Source organism: Molossus molossus, unplaced genomic scaffold (assembly GCF_014108415.1).
Source record: "Molossus molossus isolate mMolMol1 unplaced genomic scaffold, mMolMol1.p scaffold_m16_p_23, whole genome shotgun sequence".
Lineage (NCBI taxonomy): Eukaryota > Metazoa > Chordata > Mammalia > Chiroptera > Molossidae > Molossus > Molossus molossus.
In genome coordinates this window covers 6,854,154-6,876,076 of record NW_023425359.1, presented here as the reverse complement: position 1 = coordinate 6,876,076, position 21,923 = coordinate 6,854,154, and positions in this window count along the sequence as shown.

The following is a 21,923-nucleotide window of genomic DNA, read 5'->3' as shown; positions in this document are numbered from 1 at the left end:
ACCCAAAGACACAGAAATCATTCACCCCTCAATTAGTAATAAGCAAGGAAGTGTGTGTGTGGGGGGGTGACTGCTAAAGAATATTTATCATGTGTTTCCTGGTCCAACCACCCTCTGTCCTGGGCGGTGTCCAGATCTAATCTGGGTTAATGCTCTTATCTGACTTCTGAGGCCCAGTTCTTCTGTTTGTGCCCAGGCATGTCTGCTTTTGAGCCTTTCCTGAACCACCCTGGGGATTGTTGGCCTGAACCACCACCCTCGGGGATTGTTGGGGAGTCTCTGTTTCTCGAATCATCTGTCCTTTAACTAGGCAAAGGGCCAGCTACGGAGAAAAAGCCCCAGGGGCTGCCCCACCCCAAGCTTCCTGAAGGATGTCCTGCAAATGTGGACCTTTTTATTTTATTTTACATATTTTTACTTATTTATTTATTTTAATGATTTTTAAAATTTTTATTCCTCACTCAGGAATATTTTTCCATTGATTTTCAGATAGAGTGGGAGAGAGGGAGGGAGAGAGAGAGAGAAACATCGATGTGAGAGAGACACATCGATTGGTTGCCTCCCGCACGACCCCAACCAGAGCTGGGGATCGAACCACAACCAAGGTACATGACCTTGACCAGGACTGAACCCACAACTCTTTGGTCCATGGGCCGCTGAGCCAAACCCTCCAGGCTTTAATTGATTTTTTAGGGAGAGAGAGAGAGAGGGAGGGAGAGAGACATAGATTTGTTGTTCCACTTATTTATACACTCATTGGTTGATTCTTGTATGCGCCCTGACTGGGGATTGAACCCACAACCTTGGCATATCAGGCGCTAACCAACTGAGCTACCCAGCCAGGGTACAAATGTGGACCCTGTTGCATAAGGAAGTTCCACAAGAGATGGCCCTAGGAGGAAATGGGGTCTAGCTATTGCGCCTAAGGACAAAGGAAGCACCGCCAGAGGGGGTGCCTTTGCTCTCAGGGACCAGCAGGTGATGTCCTGGAGGAGCTGGGCTTGAGAAGCGGCTCCTGAGACTCAGACCGACTGGGTCTGCATCCTCACCCAGCGGGACCGTAGGTATCTCATCCGAAAGCGGAAGCAGCTTTGCGCTGTGTGGAGCCCTTAGTACCACCATCCATGCATCTGAACCTGGGGTGCTGTGAGCGCCTGACCTCAAAGAGCTGGATCAAAGTGAGGCCTGGCCCAGGGACACCCCCCCTCCCTGTGGACTGCAGGGAAGTCCTCGTACATATGTGTGTAACTATGGACACAGCTCTACAAGCCCAGGGCTAGAGGACGGTGGTTTGAATGCTTGCCAGGGGAGAACACCAGAATGCCTCGTAGGCAAGTTAGGAAGAGGCCACCGCCTGGCCTAGAAGCCAGGACCCTCGATGGTGGCAGGATTCTAACCTTCAAGGTTACCCCCGTAGAGAAAGAATGTAGTCTTGGGTTGTCTTTCTGCAGACTTACTGTTGAACCAAACCAGAGGATGTCTGTGGTCTGTGAGTTCAATCGCGTGATCCTTCTGCACGGTGTGGGTGGTAGGGGCACAATGAGGTCTTTGCCCACTTAGTGAAGCTGATGTTGTGAACTTCACTGGTACCCTCATGTCTGTTCCTTGTGACTTAGAGACCAGGAGGAGCCCAGTGATTACCTGGGACCCCAAGGCCCCTTAATGGAAGAGTCATTTGCTAGTACAGTGGTATTGATTGATTGATTGATTGATTGATTGATTTAAAATATGTTTTTATTGATTTCAGAGAGAGGAAAGGAGAGAGAGATACAGAAACATGGATCAGCTGCCTCCTGCACGCCCCCTACTGGGGATCCAGCCCCAGACTCGGGCATGTGCCCTGACCAGGAATCAAACCAGTGACCTCTTGGTGCATGGGTCAACGCTCAACCACTGAGCCACACCAGCCGGGCACAAGGATATTTTTTTCCATTGATTTTTAGAGTGAGTGAAAAGGAGAAAGGAAGGGGAGGAGAGAGAGAGAGAGAGAGAGAGAGAGAGAGAGAGAGAGAGAGAGAGAGAGAAACATCGATGTGAGAGAGACACATCCATTGGTTGCCTCCTGCACATGCCCCAACCAGAGTCAGAGATCGAACCTGCACCCCAAGATGTGCCCTTGCCTGGGAATGGAATCCATGACCCTTTGGTACACAGGCCTGATGCTCCAATCACTGAGCGACACCGACCAGGGTGAACCTACTTCATTTTAATCAAATAATAATTTTAAAAGAGTAAATAAAAGCTCAGCGTTACCACAGCCCCTCGGTTGTCACTCTGACCTCCTTTCTCTTGACCCCTGACCCCTAAATCAAGCTCTTCCGGACTCATAGCCTTCTCCACAGGTGTTCTCCGCCAGGCAGCAACCAGGAGGGTGGTTCTGGGTGTCTCCGGAAGTGGGCGGTGTCGTCACAATGCCACTGAAGGTGACCCCTAATTTCTAGACCCTTGCAGGTCCGTTCAGGTTTGTTTAGAAATCTCAGTGGTCGTGATTATTAACCCTTTTTGCCCTATTTGGGCACATGTTGAGAACACTTGTGTATTGTTACCAACCCTTCTGGGTTGGCGACCCAAACCAAGGTTCTCTGCCCAGTGCCATTTGTGCCACCAGAATGAGGCCGAGCGGTGAAGCAGAGAAGAAGCTGTTCCTTGACCACGGGATGGGGAGGGGTGAGCTCATGTCTAAGGAACCTTCTCCCGGCTGGAAGGAGCTTTGGTATCAAAGGCTGTGGCATGAGGTGATTCAATTCTCTTAGGCATGTGTATGTAGTTATTTGTCTGTTGCACTTGGTCCCTTTTCCCACAATGCTCCCTCTTCATCCTGGTTTTTGCCCTCAGTACCTTGGTCTTTGGTTGGGAACTCTGCTCAGTTCCCGTAGCAAGCATAGCTCCTGCCATAGTTTAGATATTGACAAATGTTAGGGTCTTTTGGACGACAGCCCGGTGACAATATGGCAAATAGACTGAGGGACATATGCACACAGACACCTCACTCCCAACTGGGGCCAGAGAAACCACAGTCTGGGCCCTAAGTGACTTTCCATGGTAGGATCTGGAAACTCAGACACAGAGGAGAATTCGAATAGGGGGAAACAGCTCGAAGCCAATGCACGGGCTCCTGGTTATTTGGGGCCCCTGTGCCCCCCGACATTTAGGGCAGCATCAGCCGTGAGAGCTGCTCAATGAATGCCTGGAGCATTGTGTTGTCCACACGTGATCTTCGCATCCCAGGTTTGGGTTTAACCCCCGGGCCTGAGGTATCAGGAAAAATGCTCCTCAGGGTCATTCTAGTTCATTTGCCCGGAAACCCAAGTGCCGGGAAGCTGGGCCAACGGCTTTAATCGGATCTTTTCAGGTGGGGTCAGATGAGGTCTTCCTTAAAAGCTTTTCCGAACTAGGACAAGAGCAAACAAACCTTCAGTCCCACTGAGGAGAGTTTAGTGTAGCTGCAAAGAAAGAGATTTAAGGACAGATGTTATCAAGCATCTTCTGTCAACACTAGCCGCTTGCTACTTTCACAGGAGATAATGCAAACTCAGTGTTACAAGCAGCTCACCGTCCAAATGAGCCTTCTCTCCCTCAGGTGTGGGCCTGCCCAGGCGTTTAATCCTCCACAGACTGGTGCGGTTCAACTGTTTATCTATCGATTGGATATTTGAACTTTTACTTTCTTACTCAAATTCCACCCTGTTCCATAGAGGATTCACGGCAGTGACTGGGAACCAGGTGGTGGAGATACTCTGGGACCGAGCTGGGAACTCAGATAACCGTCCAGCTACTCACCCACCAGGTGACCTTCAGTTTCCTCAGCTAGAAAACGAGGAATTTGAGTTACCAGCTCCAACATTCAATGATTTGAGCTGAGAAGCCAAAATGACCAGGGTTAAAAATGGGACATAATCTGCTCTGGCCGGTTTGGTCGGCCTGCGGTCCAGAGCGACCTGGGTTCGGTTCCCGCTAAGGGCACGTACCTCCGTTGCAGTATGTCCCTGGCCCTGGTTAGATGGTGTGGGTGGCAGCCACTCGATGTGTCCCTTTCACATCAATGTTTCTCTCTCTCTTCCTCTCTTTCCCTTTCACTCTGTCTGAACAAAAAAAAATGGAAAAATGTCCTTGGGTGAGGATAAAAAAAAAAAAGGGACATAATCTGAGAAATCTGTGTACCATTGGAGGACCTGTTGGCACCCTGGAACGTCAGAATGATTTTCAATTTTTCAAAGGATAAAAATGCAATTTGAGTGGAGTGGAAATATATGGCTTGGGGCTGTATCCCATCCCCCAATTAAAAAGAAATCTTATTCCCAACAGATGTAAACATACATCATCCTTTTGGGATGATGTAACCAGAGGGCATTTCTGTGATCCATTCTGTTCCAATAAGCTTTATGGAAAAGAGAAGACAGCTGCTCCTTTTAAAAGACTATTTTATGCAAATCACTGTTAATAAATAAGCTTAAAAAACCCAGAAGCCCTCTGAGCGTTTATGACTGTATTTAGAGAAAGTGTCTTTAAGGAAGTAATCAAGTTAAAATGAGGTGTCCTTAAACGAAGAAAGTAGGGCACACACAGACACGGGGGAAAGCCATGTGAAGACACCAGGAGGAGACGACCGTCTGCCAGCCACGGGGAGAGCCTCGGAAGGGACCAACCCTGTTGACACCTTGATCTTGAACTGCAGCGTCTAGAACTGTGAGAAAATAAATTTTGGTTGTTTAAGCCGCTCAGGCTGCAGCACTGTGTTATGGCTGCCTGAGCAGACTAGTAGGAATAGGTATCCATTCATTCATTCATTCATTCAAGGAAAGAAGTGCAGCACGTGTTGTGTCAAACCTGAGCAAGATCCTGGAGCTACAGAATAAAACATAATCTCTGTCTTCAAACATGGCCATAGGTTAGTGAGGAGGATAGTTATACGTATATGTTATTATAGAGGAATTTTATTTATTTTCATCCTCATTGTTCTGAAAATTATTTCAAAAGTACAGAGTATTGTGAAGGCGAGGGGGATTAATAGGGAGGAGTTTAGAAAAAGTTTAGAGATGAATCTAACAGAGGGATGAGCCAGGGCACAGGACGACTTTCATGGGCCCAGGTACTGTGCCTTTGTGGGCCTCTTCCTCCATAAAACAAACAAATAAATAAAGACCATTATATTTTACTGAATGAACTGATAAAAGAAAAGTATGTAAGATTACATATTAAAGCAGTTTTTAACCTAAAACTTTACTTTTCTCTCTTAATTGTAAAAGAAATTAGAACATTCTCATGGGCCCCTAGAAGTTCTGTGGAGTCCAGGCACATGGACTTAGACCGGATGGAGAAATTGGCCCTGGAGATGAGGGGAAAGGTACTCCGTGTAGGAGCGCAAGGCCAGGAGACGGCGCAGCACGTCTGTGAAACTGCAGGTTCAACGGGGCTAGGGCGACAGGAAAGCTAAGGGAGGAAGAGGCTGCAGAGGCAGGCTGGACCAGCTGAGGAAGGTCTGGGATGCTACGCTCCGGCAGTGGTATGCTGGTAAATGCTTATCGACCCGCTCTTTGGAGAAAAAAGCCCTGATTTGCAGTGTTTTCCAATTTGCTGGGTGTAAACACTCCCGCGGTGGCTGCTCTCCAGCGGCCCAGCATCACGCGGAGTTGGGAGAGGATGGGCACCATTAGCTCCGCAAGCTGGGCGGTCCCTCCGCATTCTGCACTGAGGCCGTGAGGAGTGGGCGTGGCTCCAGGAGTGGAGAGCCTTTAAGTAGGGAATTTATACAACCAGATTTTTATTTTATTTTTTCTTTATTGATTTCAGAGAGAGAGGAAGGGAGAGGGAGAGACAGTAACCTTGATGAGAGAGAACATCAATTGGCTGCCTTCTATATGCCCCCACTGGGGATCAGGCCCATAACCTGGGCATGTTACCTGACTGGGAATCAAACTGGCGACCTCTTGGTGCATGGGTTGGCGCTCAACCTCTGAGCCACACTAGCCGGGCCCCAGACTTTTTTTTTTTTTTAATCCTCACCTGAGGATATTTTTATATTTATCTTCAGACAGAGTGGGAGGGAGAGAGAGAGAAACATTGATGTGAAAGAGACACATCAATTGGTTGCCTCCCACAGCACCCTAACCAGAGCCAGGGACAAACCTGCAACTCAGGTACGTGCCCTTGACCGGGAATCAAACCCAAGACCCTTCAGTCCACCAGCTGACACTCTAACTGCTGAGCCAAACCAACCAGGAGTTATCTTCACTCCTTCTTTTCCTTTGATAACCTCAGCACCCCCACCTTTTTTGTTGTGGTATGTGCCCCTAGCGGGAACCGAACCCGGGACTCTCTGGTCCACAGGCCGACGCTCAACTGCTGAGCCAAACTGGCCAGGGCAGCACCCCCACCTTTCAATATCTTATCACCAAACCCTACTGGTTCAAGTAAATCTTGCTTTGTCTCCATCTGGTGTCACCGCCCTAGTCCCCGCCTGGGACTAGATTGTTCCAGCAATTCTACCTGCCGACTTCACACTTACTCTTGCCCCAGTTTCAGTTCATTCTCCACAGTAACCAGAGTAACCACTTTAAAAGGCAAATCTAATCATTCCACTTCCCTGGTTAACCCCCCTCAGTGACTTCTCGCTGCTTATGGGCAAAGGGCAAAACCTCACCGTGGCTCTCAGAGCCTTACATGAGCAGAGCCTGACTTCCTTTATCCTCATCTCACTCTCCCCTACCTGAGGGTATCCAGTCACATTGACCTTTTCCTGTTCCTTCCTACCTCAGGGCCTTTGCACATGCTGTACTCTTTCTACTCCTCTACTCCTGAGATACTTCACCTCTGTTACCCCCATTTTTCCTTTAGATCTCAGTTCAAATGTCACTTCTGCAAGGAAATGTCAATGATCCCCTCGACTACATTAGACCCCCTTTCTCTAGCTTACCAGAGTTTGTAATCACATATTTGTGCTATTATTTAATTAATGTCTTCCTTCCCATAGCTTCAAACTCCATTAAGGTAAGAGTCATCAGTACTCATGAAAGAATGAAGGTAATTCCAGATGGTATAAAGCACATGGACTATATCACACATAGGAGAGAGTATATGTCTTGTGCACAGTGCAAAGAATATAAGTAAAGCAAATGTTCATAAAAATCTGACCTTGCTAAATAAAACCTGACCAGGCCTTAGCTTTCACAAACTCCTCTTCAATTAACCACTGTCCCCCTCTGCCCCCAACATTTACATTTGTCATTCCACTGCTTTTTGTTACACTTTAACACGTATGTATGAATCCCTAAAAACATATTCATTTAACTGATACTCACTGAAAAGCTACTGTGTCCCTAGTGGAGGCTGAGGGCACAAATCTGAAACAAACACACATGCCTGCTCTAAGGCAGCATGTAGACTACTTGGGTAAGACAATAAACAACAGACAAATGATGCCTATATGGTTAGGTTTTCTCTGTTAACTTATAAAAATGGAGTCACACTGTGTGTGTGTGTGTGTGTGTGCTAACATTTTTTACTCAGCTTGAGATTCATCCATCTTCAGTTCTCCGTTTTTACTATGAAATATACCATTGTGTGCGTACAACATGATGTATCCATTGCTCTGTTTGGTGGAAAGTTGAGTGGTTTCTAGATTGAGGACGTTATAAACCATGTTGCTGTCTCTTGGCACACCTATGCAAGAGGTCTTTCAGGGTATATACCTAAGAGTAGAATGCTAGGTGCACATACAATTGTGTTAAATAATGACAAACTGTTTTCCAAAGTGGTTGTACCTGTTAACATTCCCACCAACAATGTACATGAGGATATTTTGTTCCAAATCCCTGTCAACACTTGATAAAATATATTTTTAAAAAATTTAGTGGAGCCCTGGCCAGTTTGGCTCAGCGGTTAGAGCGTCGGCCTGCGGTCTGGAGAGACCCGGGTTCGGTTCCCGCTAAGGGCACGTACTTCGGTTGCAGTTTGTCCCCGGCCCTGGTTGGTCGTGTGGGTGGCAGCCACTCGATGTGTCCCTTCACGTCGATGTTTCTGTCTGTCTCTCCCTTCCTCTCCCTCCCTCCCACTCTATCTGTACAAAAAATGGAAAAATATCCTCGGGTGAGGATTAAAAAAAAAAAAGAAAAAAAAAAAAATTTAGTGGATGCCCTGGCTGATTGTGGCTCAAGGGTTAGGTCACAGGTTTGATTTCCTGTCAAGGGCACGTACCTGGGTTGCAGGTTCGATCCCTGGCCTAGGTTGGGGTGTGTGCAAGAAGCAACCAATTGATGTGTCTCTCTCACATCTATGTTTCTCTCTCTCTCCTCCTCCTCCTCCCTCCCCTCCTCCCTTCCACTCTCTAAAAAAAAAAAATCAATGGAAAAAAATATCCTTGGGCGAGGATTAACAAAAAATAAAAATTTAGTGGATGTGACAAAGCATCTCATTGTATGTTTTTTTTTTTTTTAATCCTCACCTGAGGATATATTTTTTTCCATTTATCTTCAGACAGAGTGGGAGGAAGGGGGGGGGGAGAGAGAGAGAGAGAGAGAGACATCGATGTGAGAGAGACACATCGATTGGTTGCCTCCAGCTCGACCCCAACCAGGGCTGGGGATCAAACCACAACAAAGGTAGGTGCCCTTGACCTTTGGTCTGTGGGCTGACACTCTAACCGCTGAGCCGAACCAGCCAGGGCTCATTGTGGTTTTAATTTATGTGTTCCTGTTGGTTATTGAGGTTGAACAACTTTTTGTTTGGGTTATCTTTTTTTTATTGATGCATAGGAAGTCTTGACCTATTCTAATTACCAACCCTTTGTCAATTGTATAGGTTGCAAATGTCTTCTACCAGCTTGTGGCTTGTCTTTTCACTCTGTATATGTCTCTTGATGAACAGAAATTATTCTTTTTTAATGTATTTCAATGTATCAATTTTTCCTTTTTGATGCAGTTTTTTGTCTTGTGTAAAAATCTTTTTGCCCTAGTTTGAGTTCATTATAATATTTTCAACTTTTTCTTATAGGAGTTTTATAATTCTGAAGACTTGAATCTATCTGGAGTTGATGTTTGTGTAGGATATAATATAGGGATTTTATTTCATCTAATTTTCTCATCTGAAATGCTATATTTGTCATAAATCAAATATGTCTGGGCCTGATTCTAGGTCTTTCATTGTGTCCACTGTTCAATTGGTATATCCTGTGCCAATACTACACTGTCTTAATTATAATAGTTTAGGAAATTATAGCTTAATTATTGTATTTGGTAGGTAGGTCTCCCTACGTTCTCCCCCCCCTCCTCCTTCCCCTTTCCCTCCTTCTCCTTCTGCTTTTCCTTCACTCACAGTTAGTAATCTTCTTTTTTACAGCAAACACTTATTTCCCACAGTTCTGGAGGCCTGGAGTCTGAGATCAGGGTGTCAGCATGGAAGGCTGTTTGGTGTGAGGGCCTCCTCTGCCTTCTCACTGTTGTTCACATGGTGGAGTGGGCCCTACCTTGTTCCTTTTAAGGAGTGTCACAGCTAATTCTGAGCCTTTGCTCACCCTCATCAGTTTTAGTGTAAGGTGCTTAGGGTTTATTAAACATGAGGGAAGAGGAGGGGGAGTAAGAAGTTGAAGAAGAAAAAGAAACAGCAACAGGAAAATAAACTGTGTTGGACTTTTTATTGGAATTGTACTGAAATACAGATTGATTTGAGAAGAAATGACATGTTAAGGTATTGAACCTTCCTAGTTAATTACATGGCATATTTCTCCATTTATTTAGGTGATAGTAGATGTTTTTCAATAACGTTTTATTATTTTCCTTCATAAAGGGCTTGCATATTAGATTTGTTCCTAGGCATTTTACATTTTTGTTGCTAGTATGGTGTTTATTTTTATTACGTTTTATAACTGATTAATGTACATATGTAAACATGCAATTGAAATTCAGGTAAAATACTGATTTTCCATTTAGTGCATAGTTAATAATCTCTCATTGATTTTAATCATGTACCTGTAGATTCTTCTGGGCTTTCTATATGGACAATCATATCATGTGAGCAACACAACAGGTTTGTTTTTCCTTCCCTGTTCATATTGCCCTACCCCCACTTTACCGCTGTGGCAAAGAAACCAACGGCCCCCTTTCCTGGTCCCTGGTCTTCAAAGGATTTCAACACTTTGAAGGATGACGTTTGCTGTAAGTGTTTTTAGGTGCTTAAACAATAATATATAAGGCTAACAAAGATCCCTTTTCTCTTAACTTACTAATATTGTTGTTTTGTTTTAAATCATGAACGTGGGCCCTGGCCGGGTAGTTCAGTTGCTTAGAACATTGTTGGATATACCAAGGTTGTGGGTTCAATCACCGGTCAGGGCACATAACAAGAAGCAACCAATAAAGCATAAATAGCCCTGGCTGGTTTGGCTCAGCGGTTGGAGCATTGGCCCGAAGACCAGAGAGTCCTGGGTTCAGTTCCCGCTAGGGGCACGTACCTCGGTTGCAGTTTGTCACCGGCCCAGTTGGGGTCGTGTGGGTGACAACCACTCAATGTGTCTTTCTCACGTCTATGTTCCTCTCTCCTCTCTCTCTCTCTTTCTAAAAAAAATAAAAAATAAAAAGCATAAATAAATGGAACAATGCATTGGTGAACTTAAAAAAAGAATTGTAGAGTAAAAGCCAATAAGAAGAGAGAAAAAATAAAGGTGGCAGAAACTTGTGGACTGTATAACAATCACATATGGAAAGAATCAATAAGGCTGAGAATTTTTATTTAGAATGCTAATAAAACACATTAAATGGGCAATATTAATCAAGGAGATAAGGAAGAACACAGACATAAATAATATCAGCAATAAACTAGTAAGTACAGCAGGATTTAAAATATAATATGAATAGTTTTATGCTAATAAATTTGAAAACTAAGGTGAAATGAATAAATGCCAAGAAAAATACACATTATCAAACATGACTTTAAAAGGAATAGAAGATCTAAATTGTTCTATAGTCAGCAAAGGAATACAATTTATAGTTAACAAATCATTCACAGGAAAATTCTGCCAAACATTTAAGGACAGGACATTTCAACCTTACCCAGAATAGGAGAGAACATTCCTCAAGTCATTTTATGAGGCTAGTAAAATCCTCATACTGAAGTTAGGCAGAGCTAGTACAGGAAAAGAACATTGCAGATGGTCCTCACACATGAAATTAGTTACAAAATTAAATATTGGCAAACAAACTCCAGCAATGAGGTTTTAAAAACCATATATATGTATTTGCAAGAATGTAAGATTGTTTAAAATGAAACATTTGAATGTAATTTGCCACATTGTCAGGCCAATTTATTCCCTCTGTAATAACCATCTAAGGTTGCTGTCAGGCCTCCCGCCCCACGTGTTACAGTGTTTCCTTGGCGTTGGCCCAGAGATCAGGGAGATCAATGAGCGCAGCTTCCAGGGCCCATGGGAGGCGGGCAGAAAGGAGACCACCGTGGATTGAGACAAGGGACAGATGAGGACTCTTGACTGTGAGGCTATCAAGAGATGGAGAGGGGTCCGGCCGGTGTGGCTCACTAGTTGAGCGTCGACCCAGGCACCAAGAAGTCGCCGGTTCGATTCCCAGTCAGGACCCATGCCCAGGTTGTGCGCTTGGTCCCCGGTGGGGGGCATGCAGGAGGCAACCAATCAATGTTCTCTCTGAAGGATGTTTCTATCTCTCTCTCCCTCTCGCGTCCTCTCTCTGTAAAATCAATAAAGGAAAAATAAAAAAGAGATGGAGAGGGGATCGAGATTCTGCTTCTGGCCCCAGGGGTGCTTGCACCTCCTTCATGCTGTCCATTCAATTTACCATTTTATTTGAGTTTATTCAAATCGATTTTAGTTCCAATAATATTTGCCAAACACAATCACCTTTTCTGCCTGGGAATTCCTTCCTACATGCCATTAAGACAAAGCTGAAATTGCAGCTTCTGTGACATGTCCTTCAACTCCCCAGACAGATTTGCTTCCTTCAACATGATCCCTTAGCACGCAGTATACGATCCTCTTGTATCGTCTAGTTCCAACACCTTGTGAAAAGCAACACTTATTACACAGTCTCACAACAATTTTTTGAGATATTGATCTTTTCCAGTGCCTGGCATATATTAATAGTAGATCCTCACCAACTGTTTGTTGACTAAATAATAACAGACATTATGACGCACTGGGCACTGGGTTTGGTGTTTATGTACATCATCTCAACTAACTTTCATGAGACAGATACTGTTATTGTCCACTTAATAAATTGCAAACTGAGGAACAGAGAAGGTAAGTACGTTACCCAAGGTCACACAGGTAGGCAAGTCAGTAGCTAAACTAGGATTCAGACCCAGGCAGTAAGTTTGCAGAACACTGGCTCTTCAGATGCCCCTGGTAGGGTCTGGAGACCAGCCCCAGGAAACTGTACCATCTTAGTGTGAAACATTTACTACATCAGGAGAAGATTTTCCAGAGGGAATCTACTGTTTACCTGTGTACTGCTTAAATGTACATATGAGTGCCTTCCGTGGCTTTGGAAAGTTAAAACAGCCTCTTCTCGAAGGGCCATTTTCAGGTGAGCGAAACCACCCTGAGACGGGTCATTGACAACTGTGACGAAGAGGCGGAGTTTAGGCCACGGGCTGGGTGAGAAGCAGTTTCCTAAGCTGCGGTTTGCACAGCGTTGCCCTACACGTAGTGAAGCTGTGGTTTTCATCCATTTCTTTCCCTCTCTCGAATGTTTTCTATCTGTTTTGAAGACAATGTTCACTAGTTACAGAGTCCTAACTGACTTCCAGGTGCTCCCTGCTTCCCCGTTAGTCAGGAAGCCTCCTGGGGAGGCCGCGGGCTGAAGCCCCGGAGAGTGTGCCCGGTTCCGCACAGCAGGGAGCAGAGCGAGCCCACGCCCACGCAGAAGTGCTAGTCCAGTGCCTGTCCTTCCAAGTGGCCTGTGAGCGTGGCCCGTGCGCTGTGCGGCCCACTGGTCCCCACAGCGCCCACCAGGGTCCTGGCCGGGTGTCTGGTTGTCACTAATCGGTATGCTTTCCTTCTGCGGCGGTGATTGGTCTTTGTGCTCAGTGTCTGAAATCCGTGCTCCCCGAAGCACAGGGAGAAGGTGACTGTGGGCGTCCTCTGTGCAGATTTCAGGGCGTGTCAGGGCCCCCAACCGGCTCTGTGGGCTCAGCTCTGAACTCCAAGTAGATCCCTCTTCCTCAGCAACAAAGACCACTCTGAACCGCTGGGAGCTGGGCCTGAGAGGCACACACTTCTCCAGTCTTTATTGGAAATCATGCAGGGATCTTATCTAAACAGAATGGAGCCCTGGCTGGTGGGTTCAGTGGTTAGAGTGTAGGGTTCCCAGTCAAAAGCAAATATCTGGTTTGCAAGCTGGACGCAACCCTCAGATCTCAATCTCTCTCTCTCTCTTTCTCTCTCCCTCCCTCCCTCTCTTCCACTCTGTCTAAAAATCATAGAAAAAATATCCTCAGGTGAGGATTAACAACAAGAAAACCGGAATGGAGTGTAGGTATGAGTGAAGCCACTTGTACGGAAAAGAGACCAAGAGAACAGATTCTGTGGCAGTGGCGCCGATAGGAACTGCACACCCCGGGGTCAGCCGCCCTTCTGGCTCTATACACCGGTGCATTTCGGTGCTCCTTGCTTTTCCCAGGCATTAACTGCCTTGCTTCTCCCATCTCTAAAATGGGACTAGTACAGTAATGCTTGCTTTGCTGTTGTGGAAATGACCTGAGAAGGTGCAGCCAACATCGTTCAGTAGGTGCTCAGTTAGTGATAGTTACGGCTCTTAGAGCATTTGTACGAGCGAGTGTGAGTTACAGACGGAGACACAGGTGCACGTTGTCTGACGATTCCAAGTTTAACTGCTGGCATGAAAGAAAGAAATGTATGAGGGAAATCATTTTCTATCTTGATCATGTTCCTTTAAATAAAAAAGAAAAGATAAAAGCCTATTTAGGTCATGATGTGCAGATTAACAGCTGAGTGTTACTAAAAGGGCTGGAAATTGAAGTGCCCAGTTATCTGGTCACCTTCAAAATAAAGGCAGTTAAACACTGCCTCATGGGAGCGCTTCTGGTCACTGTCTAATTTAGGACAGCTCTGGGCCCCGGAGAGCCCAGGGTACCCATTTCTCAGCCGTCTTTCTGGTCCTGGAAGGGAGGAGCCGCAGAGATAAAACTGCTGAAGCATTCCATGGTCTTCTTTACCTCTCTCCCCTTACAACCTCCCAGCTGGGTGATCTGACCCCAGATTTAGGAAACAGGCAGCCCAGAGAGTGATGCTGGTGGCGCTGGAGGAGCAGACGTCATCGTCAGCCTTCAAGGACATCGAAGGTGGACACAGGGAGAGCCCTTCATTGTTAAAGAAAACCCCATCCAAGTGGGGCCTGGTGGCGTCACAAATCCCACTCTTCCCTCCTACCTTCTGCATTTACCAGGCTCCCAGGCCCCTGCTGCTGCTCCCCTGACTGGCAGCTTCAACAGCATGCCAGCCTCTCCCCTGGGCTCCCATTCCGGCAGGAATTCCACTGGGCTCCCCCGGGAGACGGGGCCTGGCTGGCAGGCATTGTGCCGGGCTGATGGGCCCAGCTGCTCCCTGGCACTTGATTGATGAGCATCTGGTGGAGACCTTTTAAAACCCAATTTCCTTTGGAAAAGCAGCTTGGAAAATCACTCTGGCTGTATGTGTGTGTGTGTGTGTGTGAGTGTGTTTTCATGTGTGTACTCCACACACTCCAATTGACTCTTCAAAGACAATATCTATTGACTTTCATTGACTCCAACTAATTTGAATCTAACATGGGGATCTCCAGAGGTAAGGAACAAAACAGATTCCACATCCCTGGACTTTTTTTTTTTTTAATCCTCACCTAAGGACATGTTTCCATTTTTTGTTAAGATAGAGTGGGAGGGAGAGAGAGAGAGAAAGAAACATTGATGTGAAAGGGACACATCGAGTGGTTGCCACCTGCACGACCCAACCAGGGCCGGGGACAAACTGCAACCAAGGTACGTGCCCTTAGCGAGAACCGAACCCGGGTCTCTCCGGACCGCAGGCCAACAATTCTAACTGCTGAGCCAAACCGGCCAGGGCACATCCCTGGACTTTTAACAGAAGAGCGTTTCAGACCTTTTCATGTCTAAAATACACTAACGGTACTCATAACTTACCTTGGATCAAATATTCTTCCAAATCAGCAGGTTTAGCAAATTTCTATACCTAGAGTTTCCAACTCCGGAAGCAGCTTCACCCAACAGGACGTCAGACAAAAAGTCCAACCCGGCATTTGTCCCCCGCTATGCCCGAAAACAAGGCCTTGTGGTTCTGAAAGTCCATCCTCCTAACCACAGCCAGGACAGCAAGACTCCCTAGGCAACCTGCATCGGTGTGGTCCCATTAGGAAGCAAATCAGCCATCAGACACACCCATGGCCACCAGTTCGGTTTGTCCCGGTGACTATTGTCAAAGGCAAATGGTTCCCAATGATCTAGTCATTTTCTTTCCACACTGAGCTTGCGCATTTTTTCTGGAATAAGAAAGACATGAGGACACAAAGCAAACTCATCCTGATCCGTGGCCTCAGTTCATGGCACCACTAAACTGGGAGTTAAGAAACTCACTTCATTATTTTATATTTTTTGCACAGTGCTTTCTCATCCAGTCGTCCCTTGTTGATCGTGATTAATCCATTCCAGACTCTAGCGGTTGCACCTGGGGTTGAGGGATTCCCGGGGCGCTCGAATACATAGGCCTATAATACGTACAGTAATTTTAATTTTAACCTGTTAACCGAGCGGGATGGATTTTCTCGAGTTCGCGCCCGTTATATGCTGCGTAATTAAAAAGGGAATTCCCCGGTTAACAGGTTAATTGTAATACAGGGGTGTATGATTGACTCAGACAACTGAGGGTGCGCTGTATCATTTTCACTGTCTCGATCAACTTTTTAATGAATATATTTGAGAAAACCGCGATAGAGTGAAGCCACGAAAGTCGAAGCGCAAAGTGGCGAGGGACGACTTGCTGTCCTCAGATGAGGATGTTCCTTTGCATTACCCAGTTCCTACTCATTTAGATTTCAAAGACACTCGTAGGGACCTCACAGGGAAAACTCAGGATGTGTGGGGAGGGGCACCATCTGAGTGAGAAATTAGTGAAGAAGTAACACATCAATACAGTACAGATCCACCTGCCCCCCAAGACAGGGTTTCTATGATGCTGAAGAGACCAGAAGAACACCAAGCCCAGTGGGATGAGCAGCTCAGATCCTTAGGACTGGAATGTCACTGCAAACCTGCACCCAAACTAATCTTGTTAACCGCATCTCTGAAAACAAGTAACATGGGGTGATCTGCTCATGGAACCTGAAAACACAGTGAGGCAGAACGTCAGGATGTGGGGTTTCCTGATTTTTTAGTTGCTTTTCCACCATAGAAGACATGGAGTTAGACCCCCTACATTGTTTCTTCAGATTCACACCTCATCACACACTTTCTTCTTCTTTGTTGGTTGAGCAACGGTATAGATTGTTTTATTATTATGTACATGTAAGTAAAATTGACAATTAAGTCAGTTGTATACTGTGATACATTTCCTGTGCTGTTTGTTTTACCTGGAGTTGGTAATTACCTTACATTTTATTTGCTTCGTTTTATTTCATGCACTATTCATCTTCGAGATCCCTGCGAATTTTTAAAAATCTTCACTCCCAAAGACATCTTCTCGCGAGGCTTCTGTCCTTTTGCCTCAGTTTGGTCTGTTTTCCCTAGACCTGCTGAACTATTGCTGTTCTATGTTATTCTAGAATTCTCTTCTCCAGGAAAACCTAGGAATTCCTTTCCCCTCCCTCCTCTTGGGTTCTCTATTTTCTAAATACCCCATGTTCCTTCTTCTTTGCTTACTAATTGGCTTTAATGAAGAACATCATCCAGTAGTTTTCTATGGAAGGGTACCCGAGATTCAAATTTTTCAAGACCTCACATTGTTTGAAAATGCCTTTCTTCTACCCACATTCTTATTATGTAATAATATTAATTTGGCTGTATTTGGAATTTCAACATGGAAATAACCATCCCAGATTTCTGAAGGCACCTTTCCATTGTCTTCTACCTGCTGGGGCTGCTGTCAGGAAGGTCAGTGCCTCTGTCTATCAAGTCATAAGCCATTCTGAGATAACTGATAATTCTCGATTGTTTATTCATACTTAAAAGTGAGACCCCCGCCCCCAAATCTTGGTTTGGAAGCTTTGTGTGCATGGGTGGGAATTTTTGACTTTTGGCTTTTCTGTAGGGTGATCAGGTGTGAAATGCTTTTTAGGAAACCCCCAAAGGCCATTTGCTGTAGTTCTTCATTGGGCTCATTAATTTCCCTCCCATCTCCTGCCTATTAACATTCTGAATACAAGATGGGGAGAAAACTGGGACCAGAGGAGTCACCACCCAGTACATGGACCTTCGCTTACGCCCATGTTCATTTCACCTGATGTTTCCACATTCAGGGGGGAGAGTCGACCTCCAGTTTTCTGCTTGGACAGGGGAGAGGCAGCTATTAGCTATGCAATGAAGGACAAAAACTTCTGAAGCATAACTACTCCTTTTAATCACTTTTAACAAATTCTCCTATTTTGGGGTTCACCTCAGACCTCAGTTTTCAAAGGTACCGGGAACCTCCAATCTCCGTGTCTTTTGGGGGTTGCAGTGTGAATTCATTTGCTGCTTCTTGGCGAGGTACCAGGGACCTCCAATCTCCGTGTCTTTTGGGGGTTGCAGTGTGAATTCATTTGCTGCTTCTTGGCTTCTGTGCCCACCCCTACCTCCCCCTCTTGAAGTCTTAGCTTCTGCTCTGACTTCTAAGTCGAGTGCCCCTGGTCTGTGTGCTTTCTGGCTCCCAGAATAACAGCCACTGCTCAACTGCTGTCATTTCTTCCCACTGTGGAGCAGAGCTTTTGTAGCTCTTTCTGCAATTTTAGCTGGGTATAGGAGGAAGCAAAGGTAAACGTGTATGTTTAATTGGCCATGCTTAAACAGAAGTGTTTTCATGTGTTTATCTGCCATTTTATTTTTTAAATATGTTTTTATTTATTTTTTGTTGTTGCTGTTCATTGACTTTAGAGAGAGAGGAAGGGAGAGAGAGAGAGGGAAACATCAATGAGAGGGAACATCGATTGGCCACCTCCTGCATGCCCCCCACTGGAAATCAAGCCCACAACCTGGGCATGTGCCCTGACCGGGAATCAAACCGGCAACCTCTTGGTGCGTGGGTTGACACTCAACCACTGAGCCACACCGGCTGGGCTGTTTTTATTGATTTTTAAAATATTTTTCTTGCCCTGGCAGGTTTGGCTCAGCGGTTAGAGCATCGGCCTGCGGTCCAGAGAGACCTGAGTTCGGTTCCCGCTAAGGGCACGTACCTTGGTTGCAGTTTGTCCCCGGCCCTGGTTGGTCGTGTGGGTGGCAGCCACTCGATGTGTTCCTTTCATATCAATGTTTCTCTCTCTCTCTCTGTTCCTCTCTCTCCCTCCCACTCTACCTGAACAAAAAAAAAATAGAAAAATGTCCTCAGGTGAGGATAAAAAAAATATATATATATTTTTTTCTTTATTGATTTTTAGAGAGAGAGATAGAAACATCGATGAGAGAGAACATCGACTGGCTGCCTCCTGCATGCCCCCCACTGGGGCTCGGACCCACAACCTGGGCATGTGCCCTGACCAGGAATCGAACTGGCAACCTCTTGGTGCAGGGGTCGATGCTCAACCACTGACCACACCGGCCGGGCATGTTTTTATTGATTTTTTTAGAGAGCGAGATAGAAACATCAATGTGAGAAAGACACATTGATTGGCTGCCTCCTGCACGCCCCCTACTGGGGATCAAACCAGCATCCTGGGCTTATGCCCTGACTGGGAATTGAACCAGGACCTCTCAGTTCCTGGGACAACGCTCAAATCACCGAGCCACACCAGCCAGGCTATCTGCCATTTTAATATCTTTTTTGTGTGTGATTTATCAATAAGATTATTTATCTTCATTAATATTCAAGAACTCTTTACATATAAATGAATATCATCATTTTAAATATATTGTGCTTTCATTTCAATGATAATTTTTTAAAAATACAAGTATATTCTGGATTATCTGGTGGACCAGCTGATACATGAGTGCCGGCAAGAAGTTTTTGTGTCTGCACTTGCATTTGTGAAGTCTGTGCCCTTACTCCGCATGGCGTCACGGCACTCTGTTCGAATGAAGGATTTGTAACAGCTCGAATAGGTGGTAGGAGAACTGATGCAGCGACAGCACACGATGAGAGAACATGCTGCTTATGGAGATGCTGCTTCCCGGCAGGCAGAGCCCTCCTCCAACTTCAGAGGTTGCACTGAGTGTCCTGATTTGCATGCACCAAATAAAGCAGTTTGTTTACAGTGAAGGATGTCCTTCTTCCCAGTTCCAGCATCGACTGAGTTGGATAACATTTAATGTACGTTTAAGTAATGCTACACTGCTAATCTTAACCTCCAATGAGCAAGTCAGCTTTATAGAATCATAAAGAGGATTGCTTGTTGGTAAAATTTTAATTAAGTATACGTTCTAATTTTCCAGGACTTTCAGAAAGAGCTTACAGTTATCTATGTTGTTGTGTACAATGCATATAAATAACTTTTCTTGGCATTCGTGTGTTTAAGTCAAATATGGAAACAGATGAAATATTAAAACATTCCTGAGACAACATCTTTCCACCAGAGACTCCTCCAAACTGACAATATCTGTCACATTATATTAGACTGTTCAAGTTTACTGGCTTTGTAGTTTGGGGGTATTTAATTTGTAGAATTGTGTATTAGTCAGTGTTCTCCAGAGAAATAGAACTAATAAGATGTGTGTGTGTGTGTGTGTGTGTGTGTGTGTGTGTGTGTGGTGGTGGTGGTTGGGGGGAAAGAGAGAGAGACAGGAGACAGAGAAACAGAGAGAGATTGTGAGGAGGAGCTGGCTCACATGATTGTTGGACTGGTGACTATAAACCTGCAGAGCAAAGCCAGAGGCTGGAGCTCCGGGGAAGAGTCGGTATTGAGCTCGGGTTCCGAGGCCATCTGGAAGCAGAATTGCCTCTTTCTCTGGAGAACCCAGTCTTTTCCTCTGCAGGCCTTCAGCTGGGTGGACAAGCCCACCCCATGATGGAGGGTGGCCTGCTTCCCAAGAGGTCACTGATCTAAGCATTAGCCTCATCTAAAAACACTGCCACGGTGACATTTAGACTGAAGTTTGACTAATTGGGCATCGTGGCTTAGCCAAGTCGACACGTAAAATCAAATACCGCAACTTATCTTGGTTTTAAAGTTGTGCAAAAGCCTTCAAATCTTGTCTCATACGCACATTTAAAAAGTAGTATAATGAAAACACTTTAACTCAGCACTGGGTGGAGTGGAGGGTTGGGGGGGGGGGCGTATATTTTCTTTCCTTTAAAAACATTTGAACTACCCTCAAGTTAAAGAACACTGTTTATAGAACTGAAAAGCCTGTAAAGTTTTTTTTTTTCCTAAAAAACTGAAATGCAATCTTTATGAAAGATTAATCCTGCCCCTGCTCCCAAACAGTGAGAGAATGTTCTGGCACCTCCCTCAAGGTCCAGACATTCTGCTTTCTCTCTCTCTCTTTTTAAAAATTAATTAGTTAATTGTTGTTACAGATGTTTCTTCTTTTTCTCCCATTGACTTCCTCCTCCCCGCTGCACCCCACACACACTTTTTCTCTCTTGACACTTAGTATAAGGCTCTAGATCGTTCTTGTCAAAACATATTTTACATTGGTTTTTGTGATTTTAGTAAAATATTATAAAGTAGTTTATGATCTCTGAAAATAGCAGCTACAATATAACCTGAAAACCCAGCCTTGTGACCAAGTGTTAAGGTATATTGAGGACAATGGTGTACGTATGAAGTTCATATGCGTTGAGTAGAAGAAGGTTTTTTTTAAATCCTCACCCAAGGATATTTTTTCCATTTCCATTTTTTTTTCTTTTTTCACAGAGAGAGAGTGAAAGGGGGGGGTGGGGAGAGACCCATGTAAGATGTGAGAGACACATGTCGATTGGTTGCCTTCTGCACACACGGGATGAAACCGGCCACCCAGGTATGTGCCCTTAACCCTTCAGTTCATCGGCCAACGCTCTAACCACTGAGCCACACTGGCCAGAGCAGCAAAAGGTTTTTTACAAAAGATCCTTTTTCTTCCTCTTCAAATCCCTGCAAAACATCTACACCCCGGGAATGGCATTTCACACAGAAAAAAGAACTGAACTAACAATTTCATCAAAATGGAAAAATCATGTGAATAAAACCATCCCACCTTGTGAGCACAGAGATGCTCTGTCAAGCAAACCTGAACCGAGTGCCTTAAACCTTAGGTCTCTATCATTTACGTTTCCTGCCAGGAATGTAGGACTTCAGCTATAACTAGAACAGCGCAGCAGATAGAGTCGCTTTTTAACTAGGTCATTATGGAGTCTGCACGACTTATTTTCTTTGAGTCTCTGCCATGTTTTACTTCAGATCTGGTCTCTGTGTGATGATGATGCAACACGGCAGAATCCTGGCCGGCCCCCCTGGCCCCTCGCCCACCTCTCCTCCTCCTGCTCTCCCCCATCCCTCTTTCCTCGCTGTACACTTGCTCTTTCAAAACCTCTTGCAACGAGGAGGCGGGGGGAGGTTTCCATTGCACGTGTGGACCACAGATGGGTCTCGCCTCTGGTCACTCCTGGGGATCAACCGTCCCAGTGGAGTGTGGCTTCTGTCTGGCTCTCCTTGCTACGTACGGACCTTCTCTCCTGAACTTTGTGACGGTGACAACGGAGTGAGGGCGGGTCCCAGGGGACTGATGAAAGGCAAAATGCTGGAAGCGGTTGAGGGTGCCGACTGTTCTCCCTCCTTCCTGCTACA